The 10,150-nt window shown below is 39.6% G+C and overlaps 1 long non-coding RNA gene and 1 pseudogene across 6 annotated transcripts in view; one reads left to right on the top strand and one right to left on the bottom strand.

Annotated features, from left to right (window-relative positions):
- Positions 1 to 10,150, bottom strand: part of LOC102488903 (uncharacterized) — a 111,636-nt gene that overhangs the window by 54,373 nt on the left and 47,113 nt on the right. For 4 of the 6 annotated variants that reach the window (XR_003548832.1, XR_003548827.1, XR_003548828.1 and 1 more), the window contains one exon: positions 3,471 to 3,529. The exons of the other annotated variants lie outside the window; for them this stretch is intronic. This is a non-coding gene — a long non-coding RNA (uncharacterized LOC102488903). The remainder of the gene's footprint in view (positions 1 to 3,470; positions 3,530 to 10,150) is intronic. 6 annotated transcript variants of the gene reach the window in all.
- Positions 793 to 1,078, top strand: LOC114007206 (40S ribosomal protein S27-like; annotated as a pseudogene).

Raw genomic sequence — 10,150 nt, 5'->3', positions numbered from 1 at the left:
AAAAAAATGCATATTTGACGACTGCAGCGAGCTGTATGGGCACAGCTGGGTACTACTTTATAGTATGTTCATTCTACTCACTGGGGTTTATGCCTAAAGTCAGACTTGGGTTCATGTATAGGTATGTGTCAGCTGTGCTAGCTATTGGATATATTTAGACTAATTAAGTTCATTGGCAGAACAATTGAATAGGGGGAGGGAGGCATGGAGGGCAACCATGGATGCCAGGGACAATGTGGGAGGAGGATGGGACATGGCAGAGGGTGGGGGATAGGGAATCAGGGATGGCAAAACAAAAGGCAAGGTATGTAGGACACAAGAATTGGAAAATTATTTGCTTAGAACATGTATGTTGATGTGCTTGATTGAGCCAATGCACAGTGTATTTTGGATGGAAAATTCATTTGTGTGTTGTGATGGTGTATAGTGAATTAATGTAGAGAATGAATAAATTAAAAAAAAAATCTCTTTGGTAACTTGCATGCTTAAAGTGATACTAAGTTAAACTAAATGATTATTCACTGAATATCTAGATAATTTTCAAATAAGATAAAATATTGAAACATTAATTGCTGGACCTATTTATTCACCTTTGGCTTTGAAGGCATTCAGGACAGGCTACCCCAAAAGATGCAACTCTGACATAATGGCAATTTTGAGTTATGAGCACTTAAAAAAGAGCAGGTGCAAACAACAACAAAATACCTATCTTTTTCTTAAAAGCAGGAGAGAGAACTCCCATCTAAAGATGTCTGCCCTGCTTACTGGCAGTGATGACCTCCCCACGAGAACATGCCTCTCACAAGGGACCTCCTTCATCCCTCTCCAAAAGAGAAGAGCAAACACAAGAAGAGGCACCTGGTGCAGAGCCCAATTCCTACTTCATGGATGTGAAGTGCCCAGGATGCTATGAAATCACCACAGTCTTTTGCCATGCACAAATGGTAGTTTTGTGTGTTGGCTGCTCCATTGTCTTCTGCCAGCCTACAGGAGGAAAAGCAAAGCTTACAGAAAGATGTTCCTTCAGGAGGAAGCAGCACTAGAAGCATCCTGACTCAAGATGAGTGGAAAACCATCCCAATGAACACATTTTGGGGGGAAAAAAAAGTCTGCCCTAAACCAGAAGAAAAGTACATTCATTATCATCAAGGATTGAAAATTGACACTGAAGAAAATCTTACAACCCAATCTTGTAAACTAACCCTAATCTCCTTAGTCATTTTTACAACCCGTTAATAGCAACCCTAGTTTAAGGCCCTTTGCCTTGTTGCAGTTTCGTAATTTACTATTCTTTGTCCAATTCAGTTCTAACTATGTATTTGGATTTTCTTTTTCTTAGAATGGTTCCTATGTCATATAAAAATATTAAATACATTTGTATGTTTTTCTCCTGTTAATTTGTCTGATATCTACTCTCAGACCCAGTCGAAAATCCCAAGAGGATAGAGATAAAACTTTGTCTCCCTTACAACTTACTAAATTACTAAAGATATTTGAATATGCTCATACATTATTTTGCCACAATGAGAATTTATACTAAGAGGAAGCTTACATCTATAAAAATGTGATATATTGGGTTGTCAGAAAAGTAATGTTGCACTTTTGCATAAAAAAAAACATATCATGACTTTTCCAATGACCCAATATTTATAAGATTTATTAATCTGCTCATAATAAATGTTGACAAACAGTTCATAAGTATGCACTTCTTCATTTCCTCCATGAAAAAGAAATGGTGCTGATATTAAATCAATATATGTAATTTAATTACTTAAAATTAAAAGATGAATAAAAACAACTGTATATAAAAAGTATGCAAAGAGGGGCAGTCCCGTAGTGCAGTAGTTAAGCGCTGTGCAGAGGGAGCTGGATCCCACATGGCCAACACTACGTCTCAGCCCTGGCAGCTTGAAAAACATGCAAGGCATGTGTACGTGTGGCCAGGATCTTGATGGATGAAGAATTGGAGGGAAAAGGATAGTGACTTGACCAGGCCCCAGGGTGGAATCCTTCTCTTTCTGCCTCATGTATGTGTAAACACCAACTGACATGAAAAATATATCATTAAGGGGTCAGCAGATGGCATAACGGTTACATCACTAGACTCCCATGTAGTTGACTGCAGTTCAGGTCCCAGAGGGCGGCTTGAAACTCATGCTGGGCACATGTGTGTGCATGCCCAAAATCCTGAGAGGAGAGGGGACTGTAGTGTGGCCATCCCCACTGGGAGATGATTTCTTGTTTTCTGTGTCTCTCTGACTCTGTTTCTCTGACAAGCACACATGCTCCAGAGCAAAAATCTCGCCAAAATAATCATTTAAAAGCATGCAAATTAAATAGAATATGATTTTAATAAAGAAAAGTATATGAGGTATGAAGAACATGGTTTTGTTCAAGAAAAACATAGAATATTTTTTGTCCTAAAACAAAATAACTGGTTATTCCAGAAGGAAAAAGAAGAAAAGAATAGGACAAAACCTAGATGAACATATAAAGTAGGGAAGAGAGAAAAAAAAAGTGAGATAAGAAATCTTACATAACTAAGCTAGCGAAAATGGAATGAATTTACCATAAAGGTTTTTAAAAATAAGCTCAATATCAAAAGTACATGATACAAAACTAGAATTTTTACCTTCTCTGTTAAGATGACAAAGTTTTCTTGGGTTATTGGTCTGCTTCTGATAAGGGATTATAAAGTTTTGTTTTTAATTTTACCTTTAAAATAATTTGTCTAGGAAACAAAGATTCTATGTTTTATCAAAATAATCCCCTGTGCTTCACATTGTCTTTATTGAGTCTTCTCTATTAAAAGATCTAAGGCTTATTTCTTTTTTTACAAGTATGAAGTTTTTTGTAATTTCCTTTGGCGTCTTAATGGGTAACAGTATTGTTTCACTGTGACTTATGTCCTATTTAACCAAATGTTTTAAACCATTTCATATTTTTCACAAACTTCCCGAATCTAATTCTAAATAAATTATTTTTCTTTTTTAATTATTAATTTTTATTTTATTTATTCATTCTTTTATTATTATTGTTTTTTTGGAGAGGTTTCCGCTATAGGGCGCGTGCGCTCGCCAGACAGAGAGAGACATAGAGACAGAAAGCAAGAAATCACCCCCCAGGGGGAATGGTCACACGGCAATCCCTTCTCCTCCATTCTCCTCTTGGGATCTTGGGCACGCACGCACACGTGCCCGGCGTGAGTTCTAAGCCACCAGGTCCGGGACGCGAACTGCGGTCAACTATGTGGGAGTCCAGTGACATAGCCATTAAGCTAACTGCTGGTTCCCACATTCATTTCTTTTTAAATTTGACCAGAGAGAGACAGAGGGTGAGAGCGAGAGAGAGAGGAAGTAAGAAAGCAAGTCGCCAGATTCAGGACTCGAACCCTGGTCGGCCATGTGGGAGTGTCCAGCACTGTAACCACCATACCACCTGCTTGCCCCCCTAAATAAATTATTTCTTACCTCAAACTAACCTTGTGATTTTTCCAGAGAGCCCCTGAAAATTCTCAAAACTTGTTCTCCTTAAAAAAAGAGAGATCAAACTAATTAAACTTATTTGGTAAGTTAAATTACATGGACTACACTATCAAATAAAAAGTAATACTAAGCTTTCCTTATGTTATATTTATGTAGGTATATGTAATATTATGTGTTCCTGAAATTGTATGAAATTCCTAAAAATGCATCCATGTTTTTATTGTCCATATAGTCAGTTTTAATTCTAGTTATTATCATTTTTTAAAGAATTATTTATTGGGACCAGCAGATGGCATAATGGTTATGTCACTGGACTCCGATATGGTCGACCACTGTTCGAGTTCTGGACCCCGTGGCTTAAAACTCATGCCAGGTGCATGTATGTGTGTGCCCAAAATTCTGATAGATAAAATGGAGAATAAGGGATTCTGGCATGGCCAGCCCCCTGGGAGGTGATTTCTCATATTCTGTCTCTCTGGCTCTCTCTCTGGCTCTCTGGCAAGTGCACACACCCTACAGGAAAAATCTTGAAAAAAAAAAGTATTTATTTTATTTATTATTATTTAATTTGCTATAGGTAAGCACACATGCTCACCAGAAAGAGAAAGAAAAAGTGAGAAAGCAAGCTTGAAGCCTGGGACTCCAACTGCAGTCAGCCATGTGGGAGTCTAGTACCTTACCCACCATACCATCTGCTGGCCCTTAGTTATTATCTTAAAATGTTATACATCACAGAAATAATCACATTTTCTTCTTCATTGCATTAAAATGAATTATTGATCATTTTAAGTAAGTTTCCATACAGGGTTATTGTTTGATGCTCTCCTGAAAGTTTTTTTTTTTTTTTGAGAGGTTTTTGCTATAGGGCTTTTTGGCTTGCCAGACAGACAGAGAGAGACAGAGAGACAGAAAGCGAGAAATCCCCCCCCAGGGGGAATGGCCACACGGCAATCCCTTCTCCTCCATTCTCCTCTCGGGATCTTGGGCACGCACGCACACGCGCCCGGTGTGAGTTTTAAGCCACCAGGTCCGGGACATGAATTGCAGTAGACTACATGGGAGTTCAGCGACATAGCCATTACGCTAACTGCTGGTTCCTCTCCTGAAAGTTTCTGTAAGCAGCTATGATACAAAATTACAAGAGATTCATGGAAAAGACTAATGAGTAACAATTCCTGATAACTGAAACAGCATTGCTCTTAGTACTACAGCCTCACAAGTGAAGTTAGATTGGTTGATACAAACTTGAGAGCAATCACAGTTTATATATGGACAACCTTCATGCCTGTTGTTTTGTGGGCCATGCAGAAAGTTCACTGGAACATCTGAAATCATCAGAGATGGTCAAACTGCAAACCAGGAAATTCTAGGAGATTGAAACAGCCATAATGGAAAAAAAAAACATGCTATTTGCATGTCAGTAAGTCAGGAATTAGACCCCCAAACTTCAGAAATCTAAAAGATCAGGTCCAGATATTCTACCAGATCAGGGAAGCACAATCTACTGATCTATTTCAGTGATTAAAGCTTGGCTCTTGGGGACGTTGGTTTTAGATTATTTTTCAAGTCCTTCGTATTATCTTCTTATTAGTCATATTGATAATCTCCTTTGTGCACTGCAATCTCTCAAGAGTCTTGAATGCTTGTCAGCGCCACTCATTTGACAAATGATCTCTGCAAAGATTGAATAAGAGCTACAGAAACAAGATTCAACAGTAGAAACCAGTTTGCAAAGTGTGGATGTCTACAGAAAAGAAAACGACATGTGGGGATGAACAGTCACCAAGTTGGTCATACTCTCAGTTCACCTGGGAAAATGATCAAAAGGCGGGGGAGGGTAAGACTGTTAAAGAAAAAGCAAACTGGAAGCCATAGTTTAGATGTACCGCAAGGCCAGCTGCCCATAACCACATAGTCAAAACAAGTCATCATGATTTCCCTGAAATACTAGCTCTAATTATAAACAAAACACAAAATGTAAGCTTTATGTCCTGGTAGTATAATTCCATGAAATTAAACCAATGAGTTATAGACAAATAATAAATAGTTTAAACAGTTTTGTTTGCCTTAAAAAGAATGTTAACATGTAACTGAAAGCCATAAAAAGGTTAAAATCTTTTTTCTTTGTTTTGCAAACTGAGCTTTAACAGCTGTGAGTGACGCTTACCACATGAAGTCTCCCAGTTTAGTGAACTGTTCTTCTATATGCACAATAAACTTTAAAAAACTTTTTAAACTTTATTTTTATGCCAAAGGATGTACGTGAACTTGCCAGAGAGAGAGCGTGTGCACAATAATCAGCCTCAGTGGTGGATAGTCATGCTGTAATTCTTTTTCCTCCATTTATCCATCCTGTCAGGATTTGGGGTATGCATGCACATGCGCCTGGTATGTTTTTTTCCCAGGCTACCAGGTTGAGATTCAAACTGTGGTTGGCCATGTGGGTTCTGGCTCCCAATTCACAGCACTTAACCACAGTGCTAGGAGGCCATGCCCTGACTTTTTTTTTTTCTTCTTTTTTTGGAGAGGTTTTTGCTCTAGGGCACATGCGCTCGCCAGAAAGACAGAGGCAGACAGAGAGATAGAAAGTGAGAAATCACCCCCCAGGGGGAATGGCCACACCACAATCCCCTCTCCTCCATTCTCTTCTCGGGATCCTGGGCACACAAGCACACGCGCCCAGCGTGAGTTTAAGCCACCAGGTCTGGGACGCAAACCCCGGTCAACTACATGGGAGTCCAGCGACACAGCCATTATGCTAACTGCTGGTCTCCCTCCCACACACACCTTATTTTTGACAATGCAATGCAAATGAATTAGAATTCAACCAAAAAGAGATCATTTTTACAAACTTCTCCTTTGAAAACTTTTTAAATGTTTTCCTAAGTAACTCATTAGGAGGAAATTACAATATAAATTGCAGTATTTGGGACTGAATGACAATAAAATACCATATATTTAAAACTTTTAGGATGTAGCTAAAGCAGTATTTTGGGGGCAGCAGGTAGCATAGTGTTTGGGGCACTGGATCCCACATGGTTGGGTTTGGGCTCCAGAACCAGCAGCTCAAATTTCACTTGCTCTCTCTCCAGTGAGTGCATTATAAGGTAAAAACCTAAAGTAAATAAATAAATGAATAATTTTTAATACATCTTTAGCATTTTATTTTTTGAGAGATGTTTGCTATAAGGGATGTGCACTCACCAGAGGATTGGAGAGACAAAGCGAGAAATCACCCACCAGGGCAATGGTCACACCGTAATCCCTTCTCTTCCCTTCTCTTCTCGGGATTGTGGTCACGCTTGCACGCACATGTGTCCGGTGTGCATTTCAAGACGCCAGGTCTGGGACTCGAGCCGCAGTTGGCCATGTGAGAATCCAGTGTCTTAACCATCATACCACCTACTAGCCCCAAGCATTCATTTATTTATTTGTTTGCTTTTTAGAGAGAAATTTTTGCTATAGGACAGGTGTGTTCACCAGAGAGACTAGCGAGACATAAAGTGAGAAATCACCCCCCGGGGGGGATGGCCACAGCAAAATTCCTTCTGTCATTCTCCTCTCAAGATTTTGGGCACGCACGCACACGCGCCTGGCATGAGCTTTTAATTCTCTGGGTCTGGAACTCAAACCACAGTTGACTACATGGGAGTCCAGTGATGTAACCATTATGCCATCTGATGATCCTCCCAAGCATCTATTTTAAATACTAAAAAAAAAAGATTAAGAAAATAAAAAAAGGACCAGCAGATGACATAATGGTTTACTCAAGGATGAGTCCCAGACTTGGAAGCTTGAGAAAACATACTAGGTGCGTGTGCATGCATGCCCAAAATCCTCAAAGGAGAGAGAAATGGAGAAGGGACTCTGGTGCCCCATGGAGGGTGCTTTCTTTCTCTGTCTCTCTCCAGTGAGTGGACATGCCCTCTGGGAAATTAAAAGAGAGAACAAATTCCAGATACAAGTAGAAAACCAAGATAAAAAAAGGAAGACAAATAATATGAGAAGTGAAAAAGGACATATAACTACTGACCCGACGTGAGTTTCAAGTCACTGGGTCTGGGACCCAAACTACGACTGGCTATGTGAGAGTGACACAATGGAAGGGCTATGCTGTCTGCTAGTCCCTAAGTGTATTTGTGTGTGTGTGTGTGTGTGTGTGTATGTATGTGTATATATATATATATATATTTAAAAATACATATTGCAAAAAAAGACTTAAGACTATACAGAAAATTATTCCCCATCAGACAAATCAAACACAGAAAATATTTTCACCTAATTGTTTGGAAATCCCTATCTTACACAAACGTTCAGAGAATTTACAAAAACCTGAACCCATAGGCTGCATTGGACCAGATTTGGACTATCTCTCTATCCCCAAACTTCTCATGGCTTGAGACAAACAATCTGTTTAAAAACCACACTGAAGTTTTTGATTACTTGCAACTGAAAATATTCCGGATTATGAATTTTATCAAAAATGAGAAGTTGCAAGGAAAACAGTAGCTAAATGAAGGCATTAGCTAAGAGGAAGTAGGCCAGTGGGTATCAAGGAGTCAATCATTTCAGACTGAAAAGCTGGAATTGGGTGGTGATGAGATATTCGGACAGACTGCTACCTGGCGTGTCTCGGAACATCTATCACATGCATACTAGACCTTTCAGTCAATAGTAAGACAAGTTCAGAATGTTGACTCAGTCAGGGTTTTCTCTTTTCGTGAGCCAATATTTGAGTATCTATGGCAAGCTGCTACTGCGTGCCAGACGTTGTTATGGCAACTCAAGCACCAGTGGTGAATAAAATGGAAATAAAGCCCCTGCCCTCATGGAGTTTCTGTTCTAGTGGGGGAAAACAGATAATAAATATACAAATAAGAAGTGCTATGAGGGGGAAAAATTAGCAGAGCAGGAGCAATCGGGAGTTTTGAAGGGGGATGATCTTTTACACGAGGAATCTGAACCCTCATTGGAGGGTGGGAGGGAGGGAGCCTTGAGTCTACCGTGGCAATGGGAATAGCAGAAGCATTTTTGTAGTGTGTTTGGAAGAACAGAGACCAAAAGGGAAGGATAATAAAAAAGTGATATAGAATAACATGTGGTGGGGGAGGGGAATGAGATTTGGAAAGGCCTTCGGGGCTATTGCACAGACCAGCTTTTCCTCAGAGCTGCTGGGAAGTCCCTTTTCTTGACATTTTCAGCAAAGGTCTCCAAAAGAGAAGTGTACTGAGACTTATACTAGCTCGAATTCAAGTAACAAAAGAAGGAAATGTGAAAAACTGCAGGACGGAGAGGGTCTTGTTCTACAGAGAACCCGCAGTCCTTGGTCAGGAGACCTGACAAACTGAAAGAGTCAGATGCTTCAGTATCTCACCCTGAGATCCTAGCAAGTACACTGTGAAGCCGCAGTTCTGGCAGGATATATGCCAAGAACACAGAATATTAGATAATGCCTTTACTTTAGGAATTCTCTGCCAGGTGAAAAGGGAATACCAGTCGAAGATGGGATTAAGGGAGTTGTCTTCCTGGCTACTGTTGCAATGCCTCAAGGCAGTGGCCATTAATGCAGGGAGTAGGGGCTTGGCGGAGCACTAAGGCTAACCTAAGAGTTGAACATTTTGGGGCTCAAAGATAATCTGGAAAAATTCCTTGCTGTAATTTCTTGCACATATAATTGGGAATAGATAATCCAAAAATCTACTAGGTTTAAGAGCGAACTATATTGATTAAAAAACAAAACAACAAAAAATACTTACAAAATCTATTAACAGCCTATGTCTATTGAACCCTAAAGAAATCTCTGAGGCTCCAGATAGTCCCAGCCAGTAAAGAAGACCATAGCCGCCAACGTGATGGGGGAGTTGTTAATGGGCACAGGTTCATCCCAGGAAGAAAACTGTGGTTGGCTGATTGGCTAGTCAAGGAATTCATTTCACTTCCAGGACAAAGAGTCCTCACCATTACTGTCCCGCTAGATTTAGTAATTGTAGCAGGATTCCATAATTTGTCAAGACCAGTAACTGCTGTGATTTCCCATTCTCCCTTTTCTCTAGAATGAACTCTTGTTATATGAGTAGTATCTGTGGTCTTTTCCAGGAACTAGCAATTTGTCTTCGGGCTCCCAGGTTGTCTGACTGTGAAAGCCAAATTCACACCTGATGGAAAGGATGGCATTCTATCCAGAGATTTCAGAGGTTAAGTTACACATGGTTCATGGATGAACCTTGTCTTAGGGAAGAAGCATTGCAGAAAGATGCGAGGAAGCAATCAGACAGGCAGTTCCTAGTTATATAACCAACTGGCTGGTTGGTGTCTGCAATTGGCTAAGTCTCAGTTTGGGGTTTTGGGGGGTGTGTGCATGTTTAAGTCAGTAACAAGAAAAGCCTCCAACCTAAGTTTCAGTTTGCTTATCTAAGGGCTTTAGTTATAAGACAACTTCCAGCTAATGACCTCTTTCTTGTTTGCTTTAACACCAGTCTTCTTTGATGTTAAGACCATGTTAAAAAAAAAAATGGACTCAACAGTAGAAATCTGGGGACTTTAGAAAAGTTTTTACCTTCTTTGTTTAAAATTATTTTTTATAATTATTTATTTTATTTTATTTATTAATTCTTTTATTTAATTTGACCAGAGAGAGAGAGAGAGAGGAAAAGTAAGAAAGCAAG

This window comes from Tupaia chinensis, unplaced genomic scaffold (genome assembly GCF_000334495.1).
Source record: "Tupaia chinensis unplaced genomic scaffold, TupChi_1.0 Scaffold000140_1, whole genome shotgun sequence".
Taxonomy (NCBI): Eukaryota; Metazoa; Chordata; class Mammalia; order Scandentia; family Tupaiidae; genus Tupaia; species Tupaia belangeri.
This window is presented reverse-complemented; position numbering and strand designations above follow the sequence as displayed.